The sequence below is a fragment of the Bos mutus genome, chromosome 22 (assembly GCF_027580195.1).
Source record: "Bos mutus isolate GX-2022 chromosome 22, NWIPB_WYAK_1.1, whole genome shotgun sequence".
NCBI classification, from domain to species: Eukaryota; Metazoa; Chordata; class Mammalia; order Artiodactyla; family Bovidae; genus Bos; species Bos mutus.
Window position 1 is genome coordinate 22,543,189 of NC_091638.1, and position 27,462 is coordinate 22,570,650.

General features: G+C 38.7%; 1 long non-coding RNA gene across 1 annotated transcript in view; it reads left to right on the top strand.

Moving 5' to 3' along the window:
- LOC138984652 (uncharacterized) overlaps positions 1-27,462 on the top strand; it is a 394,050-nt gene that overhangs the window by 296,871 nt on the left and 69,717 nt on the right. The window contains exon 4 of the long non-coding RNA XR_011461893.1: positions 17,285-17,378. This is a non-coding gene — a long non-coding RNA (uncharacterized lncRNA). The remainder of the gene's footprint in view (positions 1-17,284; positions 17,379-27,462) is intronic.

A 27,462-nucleotide genomic window follows, 5' to 3' on the forward strand; every position in this document is an offset into this window, starting at 1 on the left:
ACTCTGTACTGCTTTTTATACCTAAGGGATGATTCACATGCCCCAGGGTCTTACAGCTGACCTGGTTCTGTCAGATGACCTTTGTGCTGAACGAGCTCTGTGATTATTCCTAGGCACCAGTCTCTACCAATACTTGATAAAGCCACTTAACATTGCAAAGTAGTCACTGGAGTATGTTTAGTTCAGCTGGGGAGATAACCTTACATTTCAAAATCCTTTGCTCTCCTTTGAGTCCTTTTATATACACCCTTCCCTCAGCGTTTGCTTTTTTCTTTCATCAGCTCCCTTCTGCTTCTAGTCCCATCTGTTCTTCCTTTTGTTGGTTTTGTCTCCAGTGGGAACAGGAAGATAAGAAAACATACATCTGAAAAACAGATTTGTTGTCTGGGAGAGATTAGAGGATCATTTATTCCTTTTCTTGTCTTTTCCTTAACAGCATGATCAAATCTTGGTTCTTTGCTGATAAGTTTTCCAGACTGCCAATTAAAAGGTTGGATAATGAGCATTTAGTGTTCTGGTGATTAAGCCCTCCCCTGCCTCACAGGTCAGTGCCACCTGAATTAATTGGCACCTTCTCAGCTGGAGTTCAGTTCTCACATGTCTTATGCTACAAAGAATGGCATTCAGAGATCTCTATAATCCATCATCCTGCAGTTTTCCCAGCCCTTCCTCCCTCTAACTATACCACTCATCTCTTGATGGAGTGATTTACCCTCTGTCACTCATGCTGTGTGATTTGCATCCCCATGCACTCTTGTTCCTTTCCCCCTCCCCTGGAATGGTGTGAGTGCGACCACAGAATCAGGAAACCGTCTGCACTGAAATCATTGCTACCAGCTCTGCAATACTAGTTGCAGAGTTTAACTTGAGCTTTGTTTCACTTCAGCTTTCTCACCTATAAAAAGAGATGATAATAGCTTACCACCTCACTGGATAGTTGTGAAGACGAAATTAGATAGCATAAAGGGTTTAGCAGAGTACATGGCCCTTAGTAAATGCTCATTAACTATTAGCTCTGTAATTTCCCACTTTAACCTATTGAAATCTCACTGCTTCTTTAAGGCCCCCCACTGAAAATACACTTTTCCCTCCTATATAGGAAGTCTTTTTTTTTTTTACTATCTTCTAGTTCAAGGTGACCTCATTCTTCTAGTGTTTTTATTTTGTGACTTGTGTTAGAATTATTTAGTTGATCTGAGATTATGTTAGAAGTCCTGACTACAGGTGAAGTGCTTTTGGAGACAGAGACCTGAGTCTCTAGCACAGAGCCAAAGCATATCACTATAGAATGGAATTTTCTGTCCCTGAGTTAAGGGAGTTTTATTCTGTTGATGTTGGATTCTTGAATCTTCTATTGATTTAATGAGTGGTCATTACTCACTATGCCAAGATACTGGTATCCTGGATGTGTTGCTTCCAAGAGTTTAGTCAGTGTTCACTGCTAAGGCTGCCACATGGAGTCTGGTGTAAATCAAGGGCTGGGCTATTTAGCAAGTACTAGTAAGGCATGTTTGGATCACTAAGGTAATTTGCCATTGGCATACTAAAATACAGGGTGTTTTGAAAAAACCTTTAGGGTAAATCACAGTATCATCTATGTGCATCTGCAGTTAAGGTCTACAAAGAGAAGTTTGGTTTCTGATTTATAGTAGGAATATTATCAGACTTTTTTAGCTACACGAAATTTCACATATATTTTACTTAACAAATACTCATAATTAGGTCAGAATTCAGAAAAGTGGGCTTCTATTTGCATAGAATGACATTAATTCTGCATTTTCTCCTAACAGGGTTGAGAGGATTAATCACTTATTCATGCAAAACCAACTCACATGAATCATTTATTTATCTTGTTCTGCTAATTTTGCAGAGCTCATTTTTATATGCTTCAGGTTGCAGATAAAGTGAAAACTCAGAAGGTGATTTACCTTTACAATAAAGACATGATGGTCGTGTAAACAGGACGTTTCCTATAGGAAATCAATGGGTAACCATGGAAATGACTCTACAATGGGAAATTCTGTTTCCTTATGAACAATCATCAGAAAGATCAATTGTAATATGAAAGGGCTTTGCCGGGGCCCATACCTTTCACAAAAGCTCTCAGTCTATGAAAAGAGAAAACATGCACACTATTGCTTGCTAGGAATTATCTTAAGCTATGTTAAGAATGAACATCATTTTTACATTCTTAAGTTTGGTCTGGAATTTCTTGAGCACTCTTCTTAGAGGTCTAGCTAAGAAACTTACATGTAATGGTAAGAAGAACAGTCCCGAGTATAGGATGCTTGAATTCTTGACCCAGCCTAACTTCAAGCAGCAGTGAGATCTTTGACAAGATTTTTGGACCCCAATTTCTTCATCTGTATAATTAGTGGGTTGGTCTAGCTCAGGGATGGCAAGAATGTTGTCTGTGTTCTATCATCTCACTTTCCCTTCCTTGGAAGATATTGCTAGTCAAGTATGGCACTCTTTCTCTCTAAGCCTAAACAGGGTCTCAGAATCCTTATTAATACATTTCTTCTGGCAGATGCCTCCTACATGTCAGATTTGTTTGTCATGCAGAAGATAAACATTTGCCTCTGTTTGACCTTTAGGGCTTTGACATCAGCCCTGACATTATAAGAATTTGCAAACTAGCTACAAGTACAGGATATCTGTTAGACTTGAACACAGAATCCAAATAACAGCAATTAGAAGTAGAAATTATATTATCTGTATTAAGCCAAAGCAATCATTGGATTTCAGTAATGAATCAAGTATTTATTTAAATGAAAACGCTACTCTGAAATCACTGATTAAAGTGAGGTGGTATTTGTAGCACTTGGAGCAGCTGCCTATTTTTATTATCAGCTCAGAGATACAACTCAAATAACAAATTTATTTGCTATTTACATTTCTACTCCTTTTTCAACAGTAGAGGGCAGCACAGTTATTTTCAAATGTCTTCCTGGGGAGCCATTTGCGTATATACACCAGCTTAGTACACAGTGGATCCGTAGATATGGGCTGCATTGGGTTGCAGTGGAAGAGTACATTCACATGTCAAAAGAGCCACCTTAATCATATCTCCTATACACAAAAATAAACTCAAAATGGATTAAAGATCTAAACGTAAGACCAGAAACTATAAAACTCCTAGAGGAGAACATAGGCAAAACACTCTCTGACATACATCACAGCAGGATCCTCTATAACCCACCTCCCAGAATATTGGAAATAAAAGCAAAAATAAACAAATGGGACCTAATTAAACTTAAAAGCTTCTGCACATCAAAGGAAACTATTAGCAAGGTGAAAAGACAGCCTTCAGAATGGGAGAAAATAATAGCAAATGAAGCAACTGACAAACAACTAATCTCAAAAATATACAAGCAACTCCTACAGCTCAACTCCAGAAAAATAAATGACCCAATCAAAAAAATGGGCCAAAGAACTAAATAGACATTTCTCCAAAGAAGACATACAGAGGGCTAATAAACACATGAAAAGATGCTCAACATCACTCATTATCAGAGAAATGCAAATCAAAACCACTATGAGATACCATTTCACACCAGTCAGAATGGCTGCGATCCAAAAGTCTACAAATAATAAGTGCTGGAGAGAGTGTGGAGAAAAGGGAACCCTCTTACACTGTTGGTGGGAATGCAAACTAGTACAGCCACTATGGAGAACAGTGTGGAGATTCCTTACAAAACTGGAAATAGAACTGCCTTATGATCCAGCAATCCCACTGCTGGGCATACACACTGAGGAAACCAGAAGGGAAAGAGACACGTGTACCCCAATGTTCATCACAGCACTGTTTATAATAGCCAGGACATGGAAGCAACCTAGATGTCCATCAGCAGATGAATGGATAAGAAAGCTGTGGTACATATACACAATGGAGTATTACTCAGCCATTAAAAAGAAAACATTTGAATCAGTTCTAATGAGGTGGATGAAACTGGAGCCTATTATACAGAGTGAAGTAAGTCAGAAGGAAAAACACCAATACAGTATAATAACGCATATATATGGAATTTAGAAAGATGGTAACAATAACCCTGTGTATGAGACAGCAAAAGAGACACTGATGTATGGAACAGTCTTATGGACTCTGTGGGAGAGGGAGAGGGTGGGAAGATTTGGGAGAATGGCATTGAAACATGTAAAATATCATGTATGAAACGAGATGCCAGTCCAGGTTCGATGCACAATACTGGATGCTTGGGGCTAGTGCACTGGGACGACCCAGAGGGATGGTATGGGGAGGGAGGAGGGAGGAGGGTTCAGGATGGGGAACACATGTATACCTGTGGCAGATTCATTTTGATATTTGGCAAAACTAATACAGTTATGTAAAGGTTAAAAATAAAATAAAATTTAAAAAATTAAAAAAAAAATCATATCTCCTAGATTGGAACTGCCCTTTTTAGGCTTTCAGAAGTTACCATTACCATCCTTGTATTTACATATTTTATCATTTCATACTGATTCTTTTTACTTTAGCCTTGCTGTTGTTTTTTTCTCCTCTCTGTTGCTTGTCTCACCTGTGAGGCAGTGTTATTTAGGCCAGAAGAACATAGCTTTCAGCTTCTGGAGGTGTAGACTTGATTCCTGGCTTTCCCCTGCTAGATCTGTGACTCTGAGCCTCTCAGCCTCTCAATGGATTGGGATTCTCCATTGTATACAGAATCTTTCCTTCCGTCTTGCAGGGTTGTTGTGAACATCAAATACAACCAGTACATGTGAAAGCATTCTTAAATTTAGGTTTTAAAAATAATCATTAATCTCTCACATGCTATTATCATTAATATGAATCTAGCTTTTAATTTGAATGAATTACAAAGAAGTTTTAGAAATTCTTTCTGAATTATAGGATGGTGCCTGTACATGGGTTGTCTTGGCAGCATAGCATACTGACCCATCCTGGGCATGCAGGGAGCAGGTGGGCAGGAACTGGTGTAACTCTGGGGGTTGAGCCCTGAGAGGGTATGCCGAGGATACACAGTGTTACTGTGCGTGTTTACTTTATCCTGAATAAAGGCTAATATTCATATCTCAAACCTATCACACCTAACATCTCTTTCCAAGGCACACATGGTAACACCTACTTTACTTTCAAAGATAATTTGTAGCGAGTAATATCTAGCTGCACATATCATTTCACACAAAAAATAAATTAATATAATACTCTTACTTGTGACTCATCTACCAAGAATGTCATTGCATTGTTGGTGAAATGATTTTTGCAGCAATGAACAATTCTTGGTAAAGGTCCTTGCTAGATGGTATAGTCTCCATTTCATTTACAAGCTCTACTGTAAATGAAAATTTATTAGCTTTTAGGACTTGTTGCAAAATATCCTTTGAGGTTATATGTAAACCAAAAGTTAGCATCTAGTCTCAGATAGTATCAGTGAGGTTTTTCCCCTGCATAAATGTTCACAAAGACACACTACAACTAATCCTTGTGTGAGACTGCCCAGATATGTTGTGAGATGTCTATTCTCAAGGGCCCCCGCATTCTAAATGCTCATAAAAGCAGGGTGATGATGTGAGAAAAGGCAGCTTCTATTGTGACAACCAAACATGTTATCAGCAATTTCTAAACACTGCAATGGAGGCAAAACCATTACATCTGAGAATCATATAGCAGCTTGGGCACACCAAGAGTAAAAGCAGCACAGCCCCTAAGGAGATCCAAAGAAGTTTAGAAGCCAGACCTGAAGTGTACCAGTGGCAATGGCTGGGCAGAGTGCCAGTGCCCCCACCAAGAAGGCTAGGGTTCCAGTGAGAGTTTTGGTAGAGAACAGGAAGCCCAGACAGAGGTCCAGTGGAATAGATTAATCTGGTGGGGTGGAGTGGGGTTGAGGGGAAGGATGCAGTCCAACAGACATGTAGCCGCCCTGGGCCACAAGTTACTGAAGCCCAGCGTAATGGCTGCAGGATTAATTCCAGACTCAACCTGTTTGAAGGGCTAAGCATGGGGGTCTTGATCAGCCTTGGTTCACAGTTACTCAGGTATCTCATAGGGCTGGGGTCACAGACAAAAGGCATGTGGGGTCTTCCCTGAAAACCTCTAGAGAAAGCAGGGAGTGTTTCCTAGAAACATTAGAAGAAAGTTGCACTTCAAATTGTAAAAGAGTGTTCTACTGCATAGTAGTAATCTCTCACATTTATAAGGGCATTTCATAATTATACATTTATCTTAAATCATTCATGCCTTATCTTGCCCAGTGGTTTACTATTGTCCTAGACCATTTGTTATTAGCCACCTGGATGAGTTCACTCACATTGAGGTGGTAGGAGCTTCACATATTATATTCCAGGGGCACTGGTGTTGAGAAGAAAAGACCAGTGTTTATTATAGTGGATTGAGTTGGCTTTCCATGTTGCCTATGTTTTAGAATCACTTGGAGAGATTTAAAAATATATATAGATGCCCAGGGCCCTCCTCAGGCTATTTAGATTCAGAAGATTTGATTATAGGATATGCATTTTTTTTTAAAAATCCCACAGAGATCCTTTCAGCAATAGAGGTTAAGAACAACTTTCATTTTTTTTGGCCAAATATGTTTTATTTTTGTTAGTAGATTTTAAATAATTTCAAACCCGAGAATTTTCACAATTTTAAAGTAAATTAAGTTTTAGTGATATCCTTTATATTTTGTCTTTTAGAAGTCTGGTGTGATGTAACAAAAATAATATATATAGTCTCTTAAGTACACTCCTATTGTAATAAAGAACAAGGGGCTAGAATTTTTAGGAGTTATTTTGTAGGCTTGGGACTTCCCTTGTTTACTTGCTAAGTCAAGTCCAACTCTTTTGTGACCCTATGAACTGTAGCCTGCCAGATTCCTCTGTTCATGAGACTCTCCAGGCATGAATACTGGAGTGGATTACCATTTCCTTCTCCATAGAAGAACAAGTTTCTTAATGCATAGATTATTTTTTCCATATTAGAGTATAAGCATCTTCAACTAGAAATTCAGTTAACACACTCAATAACACCTAAGTGCTAATGACAGAGTTCTTAGTAAATATTTTTGGAATGTTTGGTTAATGTATTGCATTGTGGCTCATTTATGTGCAAGTGTATGTGTCCGTGTGTGTGTATGTATGCAGTGTTGGAAACTTAAATCTGATCCTAATCTTCCTTCTCGAGCAGGTTAGTGTCTCCCTTCCTTCCTTCCCCTCTGTCTTCCTCCCCTCCTCCCTCCCTTCCTCCCTCCTTTCCTCTCTCCCTTCTCCCATTCCTGCCTCCGTCCTTCTAGTCACCTGCCTGTCTATCTATCTAGATATCTCAAACTGAACTGTGTGCCCCTACTCTAAATTCATATGTTGAATACTTAACCTCCAGTGTGGCTGTATTTACATATAGCTTCTTTAGGGAGGTGGTTAAGGTTAAATGAAATAATAAGGGTGAGGCCCTAATCCCATGGGACTGGTGCTTTTATAAGCAGAGGAAAAGACATAGGAGTGAACACAGAGGAAAGGCCATGTGGGACATAATGAGAAGGTAGCCACCTGCAAGCCAGGGAGAATAGCCTCACGAGACACCAACCCTTTGACACCTTGATCTTAAACTTCCAGTCTCCAAAACTGTGAGAAAACAAACTTCTGTGTCTTAGGCCTCCCAGTCTGTAAGTCTGAGCAGATCAGCACTCTGTCTGTCATCTACCTGTCACTCCTCTCTTAGTGGTGTGTGGCATTTTACCTGGCAGGTAGTAGCTTCTTTCCCATTAACTCAAAGACATCCAAGGAATGACCAAGTTTTTGAAATTATTATTAATGGCAATTCCAGGCACTACTGTTTCTGCTGTTACACTGCAAAGAGAAAGGGTTATGTAAAAGGGTGTCCTGGGTATTTTTCCATTTTGAGCAGCAAAGCAGTTTAATAACATAACTGCTGACATCAGGTGCTGCTAATGAGATGTTTCTTTAACCCCAGGACTGAGTAGCTTGAGCAGGTCAAAGGAGAGGCAATGCCTGCGGGGATTTTGGGACTTAATAAAGTTTAATAAAATCTTTACTTTTAGGAGTGGCGGCTGTGCTTCACCCTAATTCATGAGAATAACACATTGAGACAAGGAGGCTGAGAAGATGAGGTTTTGTGCAGCATTAATTTTCATTTACTATCTAATTGCATTTTTTGTCAATAGCCTCATTTCCTCTCATTTTCACACTTAGCAAAGAGTTTAACACCTTTATAATGATCACATGCCCTGTGATGAAAGGAAAACCAGATAGTCATTTTCTCCCCCTTACACTTGTGTTTAACATGTCTAAATTATACGTGAAAATCTACCTTTGCCAACGACTCTTTATGGGTTCTAAGGACCTAACAAGATCTGAGTTTATGACTCTGTCTAGGCCGAATTTTAAATCAACGCCAAAGCAGTTGCATGTGAAAATCTTTGGATAACAGTTAGGACTTCATCTGAATGGAAATGTTTCCCTGGGGGATTCAATTCTGAAAATTATTCTTCTACTTATGAGCTATAAATGTGCCTGTTTCCCTTGAGGACTTGTCTTACGCATGTTTTTTCTCTATCACCCTTAGCACCTGGATTTTCATCTCAAAAGTCATTCATTCTTTCACATCTATCAAACATACAATTATCTAAAGTTCTGTTGTTTTCGAGACCTTCACCAGACTTGTTAGGAAGATTGACATGTATGTGTACAAATAAGTAAAATGCTCTTTAGCAAGAGGTCTAGGGATTGGAACACACAGAAAGGAATAATAAACTCTCCTCAGAGTTTGCAGAAGTGGTAATGTTCGATATCTGCCAGGAAGGACAGTGGGTCATAGGTATGGAGGAAAAGAGGAAGGCCTTTCCTGACAGTGAGCATGGCTTGGATAAAAGCAAGTGGGACATGGTTATGCCCTTTAGAAGGCCTCTGGAAGGTAGAAATACCTTACACGGCACAGCTGTGAGGATGTTTTATCTTATTAGGTTTGTGTATAAGCAAAGACTGTCTTGCTCATGATGTGGAATGTTCATGCATCATTTTTGCTGTTTCTCACACATTCCATTCACACCCATGCCTTTTTTCTCATGGTTCCTTCTGCCTGGAAAAACTCATACCCATCCTTTGGGGCTTAACCCCTGTGTAAAAACTTCCCTGGGCTTTCCAGGTAGCTCAGGGCTAAAAGGGAGAAGGCAATGGCACCCCACTCCAGTACTCTTGCCTGGAAAAGCCTGGTAGGCTGCAGTCCATGAGTTCTCTAAGAGTTGGACACGATTGAGTGACTTCACTTTCACTTTTCACTTTCATGCATTGGAGAAGGAAATGGCAACTCACTCCAGTATTCTTGCCTGGAGAATCCCAGGGACAGGGGAGCCTGGTGGGCTGCCGTCTATGGGGTCGCACAGAGTCGGACATGACTGAAGTGACTTAGCAGCAGCAGCAGCAGCAGGGCTAAAAAAAATCTGCCTGCCAATGTAGGAGACATAGGTTTGATCCCTGGTTTGAGAAGATCCCCTGGTGGAGGAAGTGGCAACCTACTCCAATATTCTTGTTTGGGAATTCCCATGGACAGAGGAGCCTGGTGGACTACAGTTCATGGGGTCACAAAAGAGCTGGATGTGACTTAATAACCAAATGACAACAAAAACGTCTTCCCTCTTTCTCTGTAGAATTTATTGCTCTCTCTTCCCTGTTCACTTTGCAGATTTTGCTGTGCAATTACTCTATAGCTCATTGTTTATGTTGCAGTTTCTTTGCTGGATTATGAGTTTTTCATGTGCTAAGACTAGGTATTGTTTTCTTTTTGTATACTTACTATCTGTTATACTGCCTGGCAAACATCATGCTTAACAAATATACAGTGGATACATGTGTGTGTGCTAAGTTGCTCCAGTCATGTCTGACAATGGATATAGGAATGACAACTAATGCTCCAAACAGAATTGTTTTTAGAGGAGGAGCAGCTTGGTGCAGTGGGAAGAGGTCTGATGAGAATACTGGAAAAAATCTAACTTCATGTTGCTTCTTGGTGCTAATCAGTTGTTTGCCAAAAGGCTCACCTTTTACCCTTCTGGGTTTTCCTTTATACTCACATGGATAGAGCAATATCTGATCAGCATAAAGCCAGCAGAATGAAACAGTCTCTTGAGTTTCCAACAGCTGTGATTTTAAAATACATCTGATGAGTTGATTTTGTATTTACTCACATTTTCTTCATTTTCTTTTGAAGTGGCAGGAGATTTTTATTATTTGTCTACTTAGCTGCTCTTATCAATAATACATGAAGGGGTTTTTATCATTAGGTATTAGTGAGGGAAGCTGAAATCCTGACGTTATGCTCTGAATAGTCATAGAGTCAGAATGTCTTTAATTCATTTCAAGTTAATTTTTGTGACTGGTATAAGATAAAGGTCCGATTTCATTTTTTTGCATGTGAATATCCAATTATCTCAGTATCATTTATCAAAGAGACTATCTTTTCTCCATTGAATATTCTAGCTCCTTGTCAAATATTAGTAGACTATATATTAGTAGACTAATCTCTTGATTGTGTTCCATAGGTCTATTTTGGCTCTTTTTATGCCAGAACCATACTGTTTTTATTACCATATCTTTATAGTATATCTTGAAATCAAGGATTATGATGCCTCACACTTTGTTCTTCTTTCTTAAGATTTCTTTAGCTATTCAGCTTTTCTGAATTTTTCTAAATTTCTAAATTTAGCTATTTAGCTTTTCTGATTTCATATAAGTTGTAGGAGTGTTTTTATACTTCTGTAAAAATAAACAAGGAGTTCCCCAGGAACTTCTTTTTCTATAGAAACACAAAGTTGTAGAATATTAGAGACCCTGTTGTTTTTTCTTTGCAATATTAAAATCTAGTCCTCTTAGATTTGGCAATTATTCCAAATTCTTACTCTGTGCCCTCTTTGTGGGCTTGCAGTACATGTGGAAATCAAGCCTCAGGAATATTTTTCCAAGTTAGATATGCAAACTCAACTCTTTCCTGGATCCCATGTAGGAGGTACTAGGTGTAAGCTCTATAGGGACTCAAAGAAAATGTTCATAAAGGCTGCAGTGACCAGGGGACATTCCTTATTGGAGGTGAAACTAGAGGAGAGTTTTGAAAATGAGTAGGATTAAACATCTGGGCTGTTCTGGAAGAACATTTGAGTGGGAGAATGCTCATGCAAGATGTCAGGAGAGAAGAAATTGTATTTACCAGAATGTGAGAAAGTGGGGCTGACAGCAGATCCATGCTATGTGTGCAGAGATTATTTAACCTTTTCTTTTGTTGCTTATGCCCCACAGCTGCTCCATGTAATGTACTATTTACAAGGCCAACGCTGAGCATCTCCAGATGTGACAGCTCTTACATTAGCTGCTTTTCCCAGGCACATCTTGGCAGTAAATGCCTCAGAAGTAGCAGCTTCCTCTGCAAGTTTCTTTTGCAGGAAGGCTAGCTAGCTGCCCATTCAGCACTCTCTAGTTGTTACTGAGGCAGATGTTTAGGTTTCTCTTTCTTGTGATTTTGTTGTTGTTGGTTGCAGATGTCAGAAATTCAAAACAGCTCAGATATCAAGGGGAATTTATTAGTTTGTGTAACCAACTGTTCAGCTTAGGTTTTAGGAGTAACTTGATTAAGGAACACAAAGCTTGCTTTTTCTTTTAGTCTTATAACTCTTCATTCCTGTTTTGTCTACTCACTCAGAGTCTGGCTGTGTTGATGTCCCTGGAAGCTTCAGCCATTCTTCCTTAAAAGGTCCAAACAGGACTTTTTCTTCCCAGTCACTGTGAAAAAGTTTCCTGGGTCTGAGTCTCATAGGACTGAATTGTATCTCTTGACCAATTTGAAACCAATTACTGGGGCAAAACGGAAAAGGTACTCTGATTGGTCAAGCCCAAATCATAATCTTACCCTTGAAAGAAGAGATGAAGTACATTTGCTCCAACCATGCATACTGAGCCCATACCAACTGTGGTCTGCAAAAGGAAAATTGGGTGATGTAAGCAGAAAGAGAAATATATGTTTGGTGGTAAAAATAAAAGCAAAAACAAAATACCTACCTGCACTCTAGTGAGTCTCTGAATCCCCAGTAGTTTCACTAGCCCAAAGGACTTTGGAAGTCACTTTGGCTTTGCATGGATTACCTGGCCGATCCTATAGCTGCGCTGCCGCTTGGTGGGTGTGCCTGCCTCACATGGCCATTGTATACATCCTGGAACTCACTGAGAAGGTTGAAATGTTGCTTTGGTCTCAACTGAGGAAGTGTTGAATACTCTGGGTGTGCACTGGGTCTTGTGAGAAGAAAAAGAGGATGAGTTTATAAACTGACTTGACTTTGTCGGAAGTGAAGAAGCAAGGCTGCTTAACCCAAACATTCAGAGGTATTTCTGTCAGATGCAGGAGAGCATAGTGATTAAGAACTTTGGCCTCTGAAGTCAGACTGCCTGCATTTGAACCTGGTTTCTTAACCTCAGTAAGCCTCCATTTTCTACCTCTAAAAGGGGTGTCCTGAGGGTTCAGAGAAATTGTACATGTGAAGTACTTGGCACAGTGCGTGGCACGTACTCTGGTATGTCTTGAATATGATACATGTGAACAAATGCTCTTTGCCTCCGCACATAATGTCACAACAGCTGGACCTCAAGAGAGTCTATCTATCCAGAGACTGACAAAGTACAGGGCATATTTTCTCTTATTGGATAGGAAGTCCTTTCTTTCATCTCCATTTTATTTTCTGAGGGGCAAGCAAGTCTGACTAGAATCTTTCATACGTGCTCTGACAGCTAATGGTTTCTGGAAGTCATTGTCACTGCCCCTTTCCCCTCCTACACCAGTGAGTCCCTGAGTCCTGCCTATTCTGTCTCTGAAATACTTCTTGAATCTGACCTCCCTCTTCACTTCCCTTGGCCCTGCTCTCTCTCCCACCCTCCTCTCTCCAGCCTGGTTAACTCAGGAATCTCTAACTTGTTTTCCCTTTTTCTAGTCTCTTCATCAGTCTGCTCCATCCCCTGGCATTTTCTGTTGCCTACAGCACAGTGTCCTGACTCCTTAGCAAGGCACGATTTACAGTCCTTCTCGGTCTGACTCCGGCTTGCCCTTCCATCGGCAAGAATCTCCTCCATAAAACACCTACTCACACCACAGCTGCCAATGTCCGCAGTTCTCTGAACATCCCCAGGCCCCAGCACCCATGAAGGCTTTGCCATGCTGTTCTCATTGCCTGTCTGCCCTCACCTCTGCTCTCCTTGGCTAACTTCTGCTTATCTTCTGAAGTTCAGGTTTTCTCCCCTGGATCCCTGGCCTTGTACTTTCATTGCTAGATGTACATGCTATTACTGCAGCATCTAGCACACTATTTAACAATCAGCTGCATACCTATCTCTACTCTTTAATCACCATAAGTTCCTGGAAGAAAAGGGACATGACTTTTTCATTTTTATATACCCACTGCCTAGAAAAGAGCATATTTTCTACAATGAATATCTCTCCTTCAGTGGTAAATCAGGAAGGATAAAACATAGTACTATACATTTCTCTTAATGTAGCACCATTTTGTGTAGTACTTAGGAATTTTTCAATATATTTTAAATTACAGGGTAATAAATATGAAAATTCATTCTTCTTATTTAAAAATATATTAATTCCCTTACCCAAAGAAAATTACTATTATTAGCTTGATAAGTACTCTTTAAGATTTTTCAAAATTATTTACTTTTAATAATACCTATATTGAGTTAAAATCCATATACCATAAAATTCACTCTTTTAGAATGACCAACTCAGTGGCTCTTAGCATTTTCTCAGAGTTGTACAACCATCACCATTATCTAATTTTAGAATATTATAAACACCGTATTAGTAAGTCCAACCCCTGGTAACCACTAATCTACTTTCTGTCTCTATGAATTTGCCTACTCTGGATATTTCACATAAATGTAATCATGCGATAAACCTTTCGTGCTTTACTTCTGTCATTTAGAATGATGTTCTCAAGATTCATCCTTTTTGTAGCATGTGTTAGTACTTCATTCTTTTTTATGAGAGAATAATTTTCTATTTATGTATATACCATGTTTTGTTTATCTGTTCATCATTTGGTAGACATTGGGTTGTTTCCTGTTTTTGGCTTTTGTGAATAATATTTCATGAACATCCCTGTACAACTTTTTATGTAGACATATGTTTTCATTTTTCTTGGATATGTACCTAGAAGTAGAATTGCTAGATAATATGGTAACTCCATATTTAACATTTAGAGGAACTGCTATACTGTTTTCCATAGCAGCTGTCCCATTTCACGTATTCTACCAGGAATGTAGGAAGACAATGACTTTTCTACATCCTTGTCAACACTTATTCTTATCTGTCTTTTTTTCATACCCACTGTTGTGAGTGTGTCATGATACCTCATTGTGATTTTGACTTTTATGTCCATAATGACTAATGATCTTGAAAATCTTTCATGTATTTATTGCCATATTTGTTTCCTCTTTGGAGAAACATCTATTCCAATTCTTTGTCTAAAATTTTTAAACTGGTCTTTTTATTGAGTTATAAGCAGTCTTTGTATATTGAATATGAGTACCTATGTAATATAAATATAAGTATCACTGACTCAATGAACATGAGTTGAGAATAATGAAGGACAGGGAAGCATGGAGTGCTGTAGTCCATGGGGTTGTAAACAGCTGGACATGACTTAATGGCTAAACAACAAAAATAAGTACCTTATTAGATATTTTATTCATTAATATTTTGTTTACAACCTTCTTTAAGTTCAGTTCAATCACTCAGTCGTGCCCGGCTCTTTGCAACCCCATGAATCGCAGCACGCCAGGCCTCCCTGTCCATCATCAACTCCCGGAGTTCACTCAGACTCATGTCCATCGAGTCAGTGATGCCATCCAGCCATCTCATCCTCTGTTGTCCTCCTCCTGCCCCCAATCCCTCCCAGCATCAGAGTCTTTTTCACTGAGTCAACTCTTCACATGAGGTGGCCAAAGTCCTGGAGTTTCAGCTTTAGCATCATTCCTTCCAAAGAAATCCCAGGGCTGATCTCCTTCAGAATGGATGGTTGGATCTCCTTGCAGTCCAAGGGACGCTCAGGAGTCTTCTCCAACACCACAGTTCAAAAGCATCAATTCTTCAGGGCTCAGCTTTCTTCACAGTCCAACTCTCACATCCATACATGACCACTGGAAAAACCACAGCCTTGACTAGATGGACCTTTGTTGGCAAAGTAATGTCTCTGCTTTTCAATATGCTATCTAGGTTGGTCATAATTTTTCTTCCAAGGAGTAAGCGTCTTTTAATTTCATGGCTGCAGTCACCATCTGCAGTGATTTTGGAGCCCCCCAAAATAAAGTCTGACCCTGTTTCCACTGTTTCCCCATCTATTTGCCATGAAGTGATGGACCAGATGCCATGATCTTCGTTTTCTGAATGTTGAGTTTTAAGCCAACTTTTTCAATCTCCTCTTTCACCTTCATCAAGAGGCTCTTTAGTTCCTCTTCACTTTCTGCCATAAGGGTGGTGTCATCTGCATATCTGAGGTTATTGAGATTTCTCCCGGCAATCTTGATTCCAGCTTGTGCTTCTTCCAGCCCAGCGTTTCTCATGATGTACTCTGCATATAAGTTAAATAAGCAGGGTGACAATATACAACCTTGATGTACTCCTTTTCCTATTTGGAACCTGTCTGTTGTTCCATGTCCAGTTCTAACTGTTGCTTCCTGACCTGCATACAATTTCTCAAGAGGCAGATCAGGTGGTCTGGTATTCCCATCTCTTTAAGAATTTTCCACAGTTTATTGTGATCCACAGAGTCAAAGGCTTTGGCATAGTCAATAAAACAGAAATAGATGTTTTTCTGGAACTCTTTTGCTTTTTCGATGATCTAGCAGATGTTGTCAATTTGGTCTCTGGTTCCTCTGCCTTTTCTAAAACCAGCTTGAACATCTGGAAGTTCATGGTTCACGTATTGCTAAAGCCTGGCTTGGAGAATTTTGAGCATTACTTAACTAGCATGTGAGATGAGTGCAATTGTGTGGTAGTTTGAGCATTCTTTGGCATTGCCTTTCTTTGGGATTGGAATGAAAACTGACCTTTTCCAGTCCTGTGGCCACTGCTGAGATTTCCAAATTTGCTGGCATATTGAGTGTAGCACTTTCACAGCATCCTCTTTTAGGATTTGAAATAGCTCAACTGGAATTCCATCACCTCCACTAGCTTTGTTCGTAGTGATACTTTCTAAGGCCCACTTGACTTCACATTCCAGGATGTGTGGTTCTAGGTCAGTGATCACACCATCATGATTATCTGGGTCGTGAAGATCTTTTTTGTACAGTTCTTCTGTTTATTCTTGCCACCTCTTCTTAATATCTTCTGCTTCTGTTAGGTCCATACCATTTCTGTCCTTTATTGAGCCCATCTTTGCATGAAATGTTCCCTTGGTATCTCTAATTTTCTTGAAGAGATCTCTAGTCTTTCCCATTCTGTTGTTTTCCTCTATTTCTTTGCATTGATCCCTGAGGAAGGCTTTCTCGTCTCTTCTTGCTATTCTTTGGAACTCTGCATTCAGATGCTTATATCTTTCCTTTTCTCCCTTGCTTTTTATTTCTCTTCTTTTCACAGCTATTTGTAAGGCCTCCTCAGACAGCCATTTTGCTTTTTTGCATTTCTTTTCCATGGGGATGGTCTTGATCCCTGTCTCCCGTACAACCTTCTTATGTACATGTAAATAAATGTGCTTTTTCGTCATATGGTTGTATATGTAAGTATTTTTTAAATGTTTCTATGTTTTGTACATGTGGGATTATATTGTTTGTATTGTCATGTAGATATCTTCCTTGGTCATTGTACATGTGAATCTGCATTATTTTCAATTTTTGTGCAGATGAACATGTAGCCATTCCTGTGATGATGGGCATTTTAGTGAATCTCAATATTTTTACTCTTATAGACAGTGCTATAATGAGCATCCTTGTAAAAGTCCTTTGCTGCACGTATGCAAATATCTCTCTAGGATATCTTGAAAAGGAATCACTGAGTTTTAGGGTATCTGAATTTTATATTTTAATACATGCTATGCAAATGTCTGTTAAAATATATTCTCATGGTAACAGTGAATGAGAATACCATTTGATTGCATTATAACCAAGATTAAAATTTCAGCATTCTTGTCTAGCTGATAAGCAAAAATGGTACCTCATTGTTGTTTTAACTTCTGAGAAATAGTTTCAATATCATGATTTTTATAATTTCCACTATTTGGTATTCAGAGTATAACCTGCCTTTCATCTAACTCTGCAGATCTTTCCTTCACATGGGAACCCCTGTATGACATGGAAAGGCAATGATAAATGGACTGGAAGAGTCTGGATTTATATTCAAGCTGTTATGCATGGTGAGGCCAACTTGAGAAAAACATGGCTCTTAAAAGACTTTTCATTATTTGGGGTTAACCAGAATTTTTACCACAGTCCAGAGACTTTTAACGTTACAAAGATGTGGCATTTTATTTTCATAAAGCTATTATTGACAGTGCTCCCTTTTCGAGTGATTTTTCAAAAGCATCTTTTGTCAGCAGAGTGCTTTTATTAGCTAATGTAACCTTGCTGTACTCCATGTTCACAGACAGAGAAAAGAAGTGTCCTTGGGTACTGAATATGAAAAGTATGTAAGAACTCTCAAGGGCAAAGTTTGTTCAACTTTTTGAGGCTGCATTTGTCACTCTATGTTGTATGTTAACTAAAAATAATAAAGTTTTCCAATGTCAATGTCCAAAAGGTAAAGATTCACAGATTATATATCTTTAAACTGACAGTTGTATAAAAATAAAACACAGAGGATTAATATGGAGAGATCTCATAAAAGTGTGGGCTTAACTGTGAGCATAACTTGGATAGGCTCACCTGAAGGTCTGTGGTCTGATTTCCTGAAAATGGGGAGTTAGGCAAGAAATCTAGGAGTGAGAATAGTAGTCTTAGCTGTGAAATGGGGTTGCTAGTGGGTGAGGGCTTACTTTGAACCATTACTGATAACTGAGCGGCACCAATAGACTGGAGGATCATGGGGCAGACATACAGACTGTGGGCTCTGGGCACAAGTCAGGGGGGAGTCGATGGTGTGGTTCCATCAGTCCTTTGATATAATACCTCAGTCAGTAATGGGGGAAACATGGATTAGGGGCTTAGACTGATGTCAGGATATTGCAAAATATTGGAATTCTGGGACAGGTCCACTGCAGTGTGGGAACTCTGTGAGAACAGAGAGCCCTCTGATCTCAGCCAATATAGTAGTAAGGGAGAAAGTTGCATCTCCAAAGAAGTCTGTACAATACTTCAACTGAATGACTAATTCAGCTGAAATTAATTTTAAAAACAACAAACAGTTGAGGTGGGGCAGCTAATGCCTCTTCTGCTGTTAGGGACTGTCTCACAAACTGAGGAGGACACCTAATGGACTTGATGTTTAGAATAAGGAGTCACCAGAGAAGGCAGGAAGGATGTTCTGACAGCACTGTCCCTGAGTCCCCTGTTACCAAACAGATTTTCTCTCATCTTTGCTGGGAACCAGTATATAGTAGTGCTTGATGTCTATTAGACTCCAATTCAATTTTGAAGTCCATAATTCAGTGAAGATAGATATTAAAAGGGTTCCTTTTTCATCAAAAGGGTAATTACCTAGTTTATCAGTATGTTAGAAGGATGAGAGCTTATGGATTTTTCATAAAATCATAAGTTCCTAAGGGGCTGGGTGAAGTCATTTTGTTCTGTCTTCAAGCAGGGCTGAATTTAATTCACCCTTGACGGATGGGCATTGTTTAACAAGAATCTCTAGGGAGAAAGGGCTGACAACCATTAGTAATTTAACAATTTTCAATTGTGACATTCCTTCTGTCTTAGTGAATACTTTGGCATAGAATGGAAGCACATAATCTTTTGTATCCTCTTTGGGTAGAGAGAGGACCATACTGAAAAGGGCGTGATCCCATTTCTGTGTTAAACTTGATGACTGAACAAGTCATGGCCTCTCTCTGACAGATCTGTTTCTTTAAAGTGAAGAGTGTGAGTCCTAAATTCTTTTCAATTGCCAGTATTCTGTGATTCATCTCTCATTCAATGTTAGGCTCATTTTTCAATTACTTTGGCCATTATCTGTTGCTTTCTTTGTTTACCTAGGTTTAGCATATCCAGAATACCTTTTTCTAATTTATGCTTCTAATTTCTGATGCATTGTGAAGTAAAAGTTGCTTAGGCATGTCTGACTCTTTATGACCCCATGGACTGTAGCCTGCCAGGCTCCTCTGTCCATGGAATTCTCCAGGCAAGAATACTGGAGTGGGTAGCCGTTTCCTTCTGTAGGGGATCTTTCAAACCCAGGGATTGAACCCAGGTCTCCTGCTTTGCAAGTGGATTCTTTACCATCTGAGCCACCAGGGAAGCCTTAAGTTACTCTAATCTTTGCCATCCCTTCCCAGCTTGTGCCTCTTTGGGCAATTTGTGCTGTGATATTCCAACTCAGTTTGGGAGTAGACGAGTCTGTGGCCCAATGGAGATTCTTATTGATAGGCTTCCTTTTTCATTAAAAATGAGGCCCTTTATTTTTGCTATTTCTATTCAACTCAATATTCTTGTTTCTTCTAAATCAGCTTTAGAGATTTGAAGAATAAAAGGGGTCAATGTTTGTGTTTGGCCCATATCATAAAGCAAACCAAATTGATGGCTGCTGCTCAGTACCCAAAAGGACTTATAGCTCAGGTGAAATGTGGGTTGGAAGATATATTCTGAACATCTTAGGATGTGTTTGTGTTTGTAGCAAATGAAGTTTTGGAGCACGACTTAAGGATCTCAGGGTAGTACCTGTCCTAGATATTTTTTTCTTAACAAATTAGCACTGTCAAACTACTCATGTTATTAGGTTGGTGTAAACATAATTGTGATTTTGGACCATGACTTTAAATCATTATAGCTAGGCTTAAGCATATCTTTATTCATCAAAATAGGAACAACTACAATCAACACTTTTTTGCCAATGAGAAATAAGTTTGTTAATTCCTGTAGCAAAAAATCCATGCTTTGGGATTCGATGAATTCTTGGAAAGCATTTTCTGTCTCCTGCTGGTTGTGGAAGCATTTCCCCTGCAAAAGAATTGTCGATATGCTTGAAGAAGAGGCAAGAGGTCAGGTGAATATGGCAGAGGCAAACCTTCATAGCCCAATTCATTCAACTTTGAAGCACTGGTAAGCACTGGTTGTGCAACGTGCAGTCAGGCATTGTCAGGGAGAAAAATTGGTCCCTTCCCATTGACCAATGCCAGCTACAGGCATTGTGGTTTTTACTGCATCTCATCAACTTGCTGAACGTATTTCTCAGACATAATGGCTTTGCCAGGATTCAGAAAGCTATATGGATCAGCTGGACAGCAGACCATCAAACAGTGACCATTATTTTTTTTGGTGAAAGTTTAACTTTGGGAAGTGCTTTGTAGCTTCTTCTGGGTCCAGCCACTGAGATGGTCATCACTAGTTGTCGTATAAAATCCACTTTTCATCACACATCACAATCCAATTGAGAAATGGATTTCTGCATAGATAAGAGAAGAGACATAGATAAGAGAATATGACATGTCAAAACAGTTTTTTCGATTTTTTGATCAGCTCATGGGCACTCACTTATTGAGCCTTTTCACCTTTCTAATTTGCTTCAAATGCTGAACCATCATAGAATGGTGGACGTTGAGTTCTGCAAATTCTTGTGTAGTTTTAAGAGGATCAACTTTGATGATTGCTCTCAGTTGGTCATTGTCAACATCCAATGGCTGGCCACTATGCTTCTCATCTTCAAGGCTCTTATCTCCTTTACAAAATGTCTTGAATTACCACTACACTGTACTTTTGTTAGCAATTTCTCGGCCAAATGTGTTGTTAATGTCGTGAGTTGTCTCCATTGCTTTACAGCCCATTCTGAATTCAAATAAGAAAATTGCTTGAATTTGCTTTTTGTCTAATATCATTTCTGTAGTCTAGGATAAATATAAAATGAATAGCAATTAATAAGTCATTAGCAAAAAAGCCTAAAGTGAAAATGTGCATTAAAATGATGTATAATATAAGCACACTTTTTAAGAATGTATTTCAATATGAAACAGCAAATTTTAACAATGCAAAACCACAATTACTTTTGCACCATCCTAGAATGATTTTATTTTTAACAAACTGCCTTTGCTATCCAGTCATGAAGATTTACTGCTAATTTTTCTTGTGAGATGGTTCTCCCTGTTGTTTTTGCCTTTGTCTCACAATGTACCATCTGAACCTGCTGAGAGTGTTGGGGGAAAAAGAAAAAAGGAGTTCAAATTGACAAACAAAGGTTATTGGTTAGTTAAAAATTATAGATAAGAGACCAATTAGCAGTCTCATTAGTAGACATTCTTATTTTACTAAAAAACACTCTGGCTCTCATAGGCTTTCCTGGTCCAGGACAGCATTCTAGGCTGCTGGTCACCAACAGGGCTGGCAGGCAGGATGTAAGGGTGACAGTCCGAACCCAACATGGCAGTAGTTTACTGCTTGCAGCCAGTGGACAACAGTGCCTCACTCGGGATGTGACTGGAGCTGAGGGCCAGCCACACTCCACTTAGGAGATGGAAATTCCAGCATGATACTTTTCTAAGAAACCTCAGCCAAGTGAATGAATAGGAGCAGAGGGACTAAGGAGTAAAAAGGATGTTGCCATCCAGCAAAATTGGATCATTGTTTGGCTTGGCTATCAGCAACAAGCAGGTAGGCTAATTGACCCAAATCTGAGACACCAGGTTGAGATCAAGCCCTGAGTCTTTGGAATGGGAACACTGAATCCAAGACCCTAGACTACCAGAGAACTAACTCTGGGGAGTATCAAACAGTGAGAACTCACACAAAGCAAACCACTTGAATACAACACCCAGCATCACCCAACCACCAGTAGCACCCTGGGCAGGACACATCATCTAAACAACAAACCAAACAAAAATACAAACACAATCATCAGCAGAAGGATTACCACCTCACTCAGCCTTGCACATCAGAGGAAAATCAAACAAACAAACATATAAAACTCAGCACAAATCTCACCCTATATGAAGCTTACACAAACCACTGTACCAACCTTAGGAGGACAGAAACCAAAAGAAAGAAAGAATTCAACCTTGAAGCCTGGGAAAAGGAGACCTCAAACACAATAAGTTTAAAAAAATTAATGAAAAGGCAGAGAAATGCTACACAAATGAAGGAACAAACTAGAAACACAGAATCCAAATAAATGAAGAGAAATAGGCAAACTACTGGAAAAAGAATTCAGAATGATGATAGTAAAGATGAACAAAAAACTTGAAAATAAAATGGAGAAAATGCAAGAATCAATTAACAAAGACCTAGAAGAATTAAAAAATAAACATACAGAGCAAACAACACAATTACTGAAATTAAAAATACTCAGGAAGGAATCACTAGCAGAATATCTGAAGCAGAAAATGAATCAGTGAGCTGGAAGATAAAATGGTGGAAATAACTTCTGAAGAGCAGAATAAAGTAAAAAGAATAAAAGAACTTAGGATAGTCTCAGAGACCTCTTAGACAATATCAAACCCACCAACATTCGAATTATAGGGGGTCCCAGAAGAAGAGAAAAAGAAAGGGTATGAGAAAACTTTGAAGAGATTATAGTTGAAAATTTCCCCAACATGCAAGAGGAAATAGTCAACCAAGCCCAAGAGACACAAAGAGTCCCATACAAGGTAAACCCAAGGAGAAATGTGCCAAACACATGCTAGTCAAACTAACACAGACTAAACACAAAGAAAGAATATTAAAAGCAGCAAGGGAGAAGAAATAAGTAACATACAAGGGAAACCCCATACACTTAACAACTGATCTTTCAGCAGAAACTGCAGGCCAGAAGGGAATGGCAGAATATATTTAAGTACTGAAAGGGAAAAATCTACAAACAAGATTACTGTACCTGGCAAGAATCTCATTCAAAACTGATGGAGATATAAAAAGCTTTTCAGACAAGCAAAAGTTAAGGGAATTCAGTACCCCAAACCAGCTTTAAAACAAATGTTAAAGGGACTTATTAGTCAAGAAATACAAAAGAAGATAAAAGATCTACAATATCAACCCCAAACAATTAAGAAAATGGCAATAGGAACATATGTATCAATAATTAAATGTAAATGGATTAAATGCTCCAACCAAAAGACACAGACTGGCTGAATGGATACACAAACAGGACCCATATATATGCTGTCTACAAGAAACCCACTTCAGACCTCAAGACACATATAGACTGAAAGTGAGAGGATGGAAAAATACATTCCATGCAAATGAGAAGCAAAGGAAAGCTAGAGAAATAGAGAAAATAGACCCTAAAATAAAGAAGATTGCAAGAGATAAGGAAGGACACTACATAATGATCAAGGAATCACTCCAAGAGGAAAACGTAACAATTGTAAATATCTATGCACCCAACATAGGAGCACCTCCATACATAAGACGAACACTAACAGACATAAAAGGAGAAATCGACAGTAACACAATAATAGCAGGAGACTTTAACACCCCACTCACACTAATGGACAGATCATCAAAACAAAATTAATAAGGAAACACAAGTCATACAGGATACATGAGATGGATCTCACCGATACCTTCAGGACATTCCATCCAAATGCATAATACACCTTCTTCTCAAGTGCACAGGGAACATATCTTCAGCATAGACATCTTGGATCACAAATCAAACCTCAGTAAATTTAAGAAAATTGAAATCGTATCAAGCATCTTCTCCAACCTCAATGCTAAGAGACTATATATCAATTACAAGAAAAAAACTGTAACAAACACAAACATATTGGAGATTAAACAACACATTTCTAAATAACCAACTTGTTACTGAAGAAATCAAAAAGAAAATAAAAAAATTTATAGAAGTAAATGACAATGAAAACACAACTCAAAACTATGGGATTGGCAAAAGCAGTTCTAAGAGGGAAGTTTATAGCAATACAATCCTACCTCAAGAAACAAGAAAAATATCAATAGACAACCAAAACTATGGGATTGGCAAAAAACAAGAAAAATAGCAATCGACCTCAAGAAACAAGAAAAATATCCAACCTAACTTTACACCTAAAACAACTGGAAAAAGAAGAACAAAAGCCCCCCAAAATTAGTAGAAGGAAAGAAATCATAAAGATCTGAGCAGAAATAAATGAAAAGGAAATGAAAGAATAGTAAAGATTAATAAAACTAAAAGCTGGTTCTTTGAGAAGATAAAATTGACAAGCCTTTAGCCAGGCTCACCAATAAAAAAAGAAAAATCAAATCAAGAAAATGAGAAATGAAAAAGGAGAGGTTACAACAGACAATGCATAAATACAAAGGATTGTCAGAGACTATTATGAACAACTATATGGCAATAAAATGGATAACCTGGAAGAAATGGACAGATTCTTAGAAAAGTTCAATCTTCCAAGACTGAACCAGGAAGAAATAGAAATTATCAATGACCCAATCACAAGCACTGAAATTAAAGCAGTGATCAAAAATCCCCCAAAAAACAAAATCCCAGGACCAGATGGCTTCACAGCAGAACTCTATCAAACGTTTAGAGAAGAGCTAATGTCTATCCTTCTAAAACTCTTTCAAAAAATTGCAGAGGAAGGAACACTTCCAAAACTATTCTACAAGGCCGCCATCACCCTGATACCAAAACCAGTCAAAGATAACACAAAAAAAGAAAACTACACGCCAATATTACTGATGAACATAGATGCAAAAATTCTCAACAATATTTTAGCAAACAGAATTCAGCAACACATCAAAAATCTCACACACCATGATCAAGTTGGGTTTATTTCAGGAATGCAAGGATTCTTCAATATATGCAAACCAATCAATGTGATACACCATATTAACAAATTGAAAGATAAAAACCATATGATCATCTCAATAGATACAGAAAAAGGCTTTGACAAAATTCAGCACCCATTTATGATTAAAACTCTTCAAAAAATGGACCTAGAAGGAACCTACCTCAACATAATAAAGTCCATATATGATAAGCCTACAGTAAGCATTATTCTCAATGGTGAAAACCTGAAAGGATTCCCCCTAAAATCAGGAACAAGACACTAGTCCACTTTCACCACTGTTATTCAACATAGTTTTGGAAGTCCTAGCTACAGGAATCAGAGAAGAAAAATAAATAAAAGGAATCCAGGTCAGAAAAGAAGTAAAGCTCTCAATATTTTCAGATGACATGATACTGACTGGTACATAGAAAACCCTAAAGACAGTATCAGAAAATTGCTAGAGCTAATTGGTGAATTTAGCAAAGTTTCAGGATACAAAATCAATACACAGAAATCACTTTCATTTCTATATACTAACAATGAAAAATCAGAAAGAGAAATTAAGGAATCAATCCCATTCACCATTGCAACAAAAAGAATTAAATATCTAGGAATAAACTTACCTAAGGAGACAAAAAAACTGTACATAGAAAGTTATAAGACACTAATGAAAGAAATGAAAGATGACATAAACAGATGGAGAGATATTTTATGTTCCAGGGCAGGAAGAATCAATACTGTGAAAATGACTATACTACCAAATGCAATCTACAGATTCAATGTGATCTCTATCAAATTACCAATGGCATTTTCCATAGAACTGGAACAAAAAAATTCACAATTCATATGGAAACACAAAATACCCCAAATAACCAAAGCAGTCTTGAGAAGAAGAATGGAGCTGGAGGAATCAATCTTCCTGACTTCAGATTATACTACAGAGCTTCAGTCATCAAGACAATATGGTACTTGCACAAAAACAGAAATATAGACAAATGGAAAAAGATAGAAAGCCCAGAAATAAACCCATGTATCTATGGGTACCTTATTTTTGACAAAGGAGGCAAGAGTATCTAAAAGAGCAAGGACAGCCTCTTCAATAAATGGTGCTGGGAAAACTGGACAGCTACATGTAGAAGAATGAAATTACAACACTTCCTAACACCATACACAGATAAACTCAAAATGGATTCAGCTCAGTTCACTTCAGTTCAGTTCAGTCACTCAGTCGTGTCCGACTCTTTGCGACCCCATGAATCACAGCACGCCAGGTCTCCCTGTCCATCACCATCTCCTGGAGTTCACTCAAACTCACGTCCATCAAGTCTGTGATGCCATCCAGCCATCTCATCCTCTGTCGTCCCCTTTTCCTCCTGCCCCCAATCCCTCCCAGCATCAGAGTTTTTTCCAATGAGTCAACTCTTCGCATGAGGTGGCCAAAGTCAGCTTTAGCATCATTCCTTCCAAAGAAATCCCAGGGCTGATTTTTAGAATGGACTGGTTGGATCTCCTTGCAGTCCAAGGGACTCTCAAGAGTCTTCTCCAACACCACAGTTCAAAAGCATCAATTCTTCGGGGCTCAGCTTTCTTCACAGTCCAACTCTCACATCCATACATGACCACTGGAAAAACCATAGCCTTGACTAGACAGACATTTGTTGGCAAAATAATGTCTCTGCTTTTCAATATGCTATCTAGGTTGGTCATAACTTTTCTTCCAAGGAACAAACGTCTTTTAATTTCATGGCTGCAGTCACCATCTGCAGTGATTTTGGAGCCCCCAAAAATAAAGTCTGACACTGTTTCCACTGTTTCCCCATCTATTTCCCATGAAGTGATGGGACCAGATGCCATGATCTTCGTTTTCTGAATGTTGAGCTTTAAGCCAACTTTTTCACTCTCCACTTTCACTTTCATCAAGAGGCTCTTTAGTTCTTCTTCACTTTCTGCCATAAGGGTGGTGTTATCTGCATATCTGAGGTTATTGATATTTCTCCCGGCAATCTTGATTCCAGCTTGTGCTTCTTCCAGCCCATTAAAGACCTAATTTTAAGACTAGAAATGATAAAACTCTTAGAGGAAAATATAGGCAGAACAGTTGATGACATAAATCAGAACAAGATCCTCTATGACCCACCTCCTAGAGTAACGGAAATAAAAAGAACAGTAAAAGTGGGACCTGATTAAACTTAAAAGCTTTTGCACAGCAAAGGAAACTATAATCAAGGTGAAAAGACAACCTTCAGAATGGGAGAAAATAATAGCAAATGAAACAGCTGACAAAGGATTAATTTCCAAAATATACAAGCAGTTCATACAACTCAATGCCAGAAGAACAAACAACCCAATCAAAAAATGGGGGAAAAAAACTTAAACACATTTCTCCAAAGAAGACATACAGATGGCTAACAAACACATGAAAAGATGCTCAACATCACTCATTATTAGAGAAATGCAAATCAAAACTACAATGAGATATCACCTCATACTGGCCAGAATGGCCATCATCAAAAAGTCTACAGACAATAAATGCTGGAGAGGGTGTGAAGAAAAGGAAATGCTCTTGCACTTTTGTTGGGAATTTAAATTGATA